At 39.1% G+C, this 3,202-nt stretch overlaps 1 non-coding gene across 1 annotated transcript; it reads left to right on the top strand.

Annotated features, from left to right (window-relative positions):
* The first annotated feature begins 421 nt into the window (after window positions 1-421).
* Window positions 422-528, top strand: LOC141616241 (small nucleolar RNA R71). Its single transcript, XR_012530597.1, has one exon. It is a non-coding gene; the product is annotated as a small nucleolar RNA R71 (small nucleolar RNA).
* The last annotated feature ends 2,674 nt before the right edge of the window (window positions 529-3,202 follow it).

Below are 3,202 nucleotides of genomic sequence, written 5' to 3'. Positions count from 1 at the left end.
AGCATTCACTTGTTCATTTGTTCCCCTACATTCACTTTGGTCATGTCCCAAAGTTCCACAATTCTCACATATCCCACTTGGGATTGATGAAGATGCCGTCATGGCATTAACATGATGCTTTGGTGATTTTGAGACTTCTTCAAGTCTAGCCATAGCTTTCTCAAACTTCAAATTGATTGTGTCAATATGAGCACTAAGTTGAGCACCCAATTGAGTAACGGAGTCCACTTCATGCTTTCCTCCTCTAGTAGCCTTGCGAGGTCTACTATATTGTGAGTTATGGACCGCCATTTCCTCAATCTTGTTCCATGTTTGATTGTCATCTACTTCGGTGAACATTCCATTTGATCCCATGTTAAGAATGTTCCTTGAATCTTCATATAAACCGTTCCAAAATTGTTGTACCAAAAACCATTCGCTAAGTCCATGATGAGGACATGAGCGACAAATTCCCTTGAACCGCTCCCAAGCTTCATACAAAGATTCTTCATCCCTTTGCTTAAAACCCGTAATTTGAGCTCTTAGCATGTTAGTCTTTTCCGGTGGGTAGAATTTTTTGTAGAAAGCTAGAGCTAACTTCTTCCAAGAATCTATTCCGAGAGTGGTCTTATCAAGGCCTTTCAACCATTGTTTCGCGGTGCCGATTAGAGAAAAAGGAAATAAGACCCATCTAATTTGGTCTTGAGTCACACCGGTTTGAGAGATTGCATCACAATAGTCGCAAAAGGTTTCCATATGAGAATGAGGGTCTTCACTAGGCATCCCCCCAAATTGGCTCCTTTCGACTAATTGTATAAAGGCGGATTTGGCAATAAAATTTCTGGTTAGATGTTGTGGTGTAGGAGTACCATTGGGTAGGTTCTCCTCGGTGGGTACGGAGTGTGACGAGAATTTAGGCATTGTAGGTTGATTTTGTGGGGTATTGTGTAATGGGTTCTCCTCTCCTTCTATTGCGAAAGGGTTGATGAACTCAATAGTTGGTTGAACAACTTCACTAATACCTCTTAAATTCCTCCTAACAAGTCTCCTATTGTTCGTCAAGGTTCTTTCAATTTCACGGTCAAAAGGTAGCAAATCACCTTGTGACCTTCTAGACATGCAAAATATCAAACAACTCGAAAACAATTAGAACAAACCTTGAGGAGTTTTACTTCCCCAAGGCGAAGAAAGACACAACTAATAACAATAAAAAGAAATTTAAATCAAGCTAACACCGTCCCCGGCAACGGCGCCATTTTTGATCGGTCCGTTTCGTGTTCACAATTAAAGGTGTGGTCGTTGGGTCACGTCCGAATCAAAACACAATTTATAGCTTCACAAACAATTCTACAATTAGTAAAGAGGCAAGTAAAGGTCGGATCCCAAGGGACGGGTATTGAAATGAGATTTCTATTGAAACTAGTGGTGTCTTAGGGGTGTCACAATTTGGGTTGATGTAGAAGGTCACTAACTAAAATAGCAATGAAAATAAACAAACAGGATGAATTAAAAGGGTTGTAAACAATTGATAAAAAGAACTAGGGTGTCATGGGATCATAGGGGAATCATGGGAATTGATCATACGAACATGTTCTCAAATTATAAGCAAGCAATTATTGTTGTGATGGATTGAGTTGGGTTATATCTTACAATCCTAGGAAAGTTTGGGTCCCGGAGCCGAATCGATTAGATTGTACAACACCTACAAGTCGACTTAATCTTCCTTACTCAACAACATGCATGGTCTAATGAGACTCGAGTTGGGTTATGTCTTACAAGTCTCATTGAAAAGATATGAGATGGTAGTAAATGCAAGGATTCATAGGCTTAGCATTTCATCAAATATAACATGTGCATGAGTTGAGATCAAAACAAGCAAGCAAATAAAACATGAAAGCATATTAATTTAAGCATGAATCATTCCCCATGTTGGTTTCCCCTAATCACCCATTAACCCTAGCTAAAAGACTACTCACTCATTATCATGTTAATCATGCTAGCAAGGTTGTCAATCATACCAACAAAATGAAACATGATGAATAAATGAAAGTAATTAACAATAATTAAAAAGGGATTAAGAGAATTATACCTACTAATGATTCCAATAATAAAGCAAAGATAAAAGAAGTACTTGAATGCTTGATTGAGAGGTTGTCAATCTCCCAATAATAACCCAAATAATCTTCAATTACCCAAAATAAAGGAGGAACAAAAGAGAGATTTAAGAAATAAAACTTGTATTAGGACTTGATTAATTGTTGATTACAAAACTAAAGAGAGATTTGATTGATATTAACTAGTCTAATTATTGATAAGAAGAACATGCTCTTCTAATTAGACTAATAGGGTATTTATAGTGGAAATTAGGGGGATGCATTAGGGTTAACTAAAGGCTAAACTAGTAATTAAACTTTTTAGATTGAGCAGGGAGGAGCCGGTATTTTCCGAAGGAAGGGCTTCTTTCTTCGTAGCTTGGAGAAGACGAAATTGGCTGTGAAGGAATCCGTGCGTATTGGGGTCGGGACGGGCGAATTCTGGTGGTGGGAGACGAGCGGATTCAAGGGAATCCGGGCGGATTCTGGCGGTGCAATCCGAGCGTCTTTGGAGGAAACCGCTCGGATTGTGCTGTGGGGAGACGGGCGGATTGGAGACAATCCGCTCGGATTGTAGCTCAGCACAAATTCTTCTTCTTTTCTTCCCTTTTCTTCATGAAATCCTTGGGGATTTCCTCGGGGACTCAAGGATCTTTCCTCATCATTGCCCATCTACTATAATATGTACAAAGGCCTTCTAATCTTGTCTCTCCTTGATGTTTGGTCATTGAATTCGATCAATTTAGTCTCGTTTTGCCATGAAAATGCAAGATTCTTACTCCTTTCCTACCAAGGGATAAAAATCTCAAGGAATATGCAAAACAAAGAACTAAAGATAATAAATGACCCAAATATGCACTAAAAAGCATGGGAACAAGGCTAATTCGGGGACTAAATGTGCGCTAATTATGGTCACATCAGCATGTTCAAAATTTTTGTGACTATTACTCCATGATTCGGCAAACGGGAGTCACTGAAGCCCAAATTAGGGAAATACTTTTCTCTTTTTCTTTGAAGGACAAGGCAAAACTATGGATTAATAGCCTTGATCGCACCGCCATGGGAATCACTAATTGGGAAACTTTAGCCCTTGCTTTCTATCAAAAGTTTTTTCCACCGGAGAAAACTCA

Source organism: Silene latifolia, chromosome 11 (assembly GCF_048544455.1).
Source record: "Silene latifolia isolate original U9 population chromosome 11, ASM4854445v1, whole genome shotgun sequence".
NCBI classification, from domain to species: Eukaryota; Viridiplantae; Streptophyta; class Magnoliopsida; order Caryophyllales; family Caryophyllaceae; genus Silene; species Silene latifolia.
The sequence above is the reverse complement of the archived record's forward strand: the minus strand, read 5'-3'. Positions and strand labels throughout refer to the sequence as shown.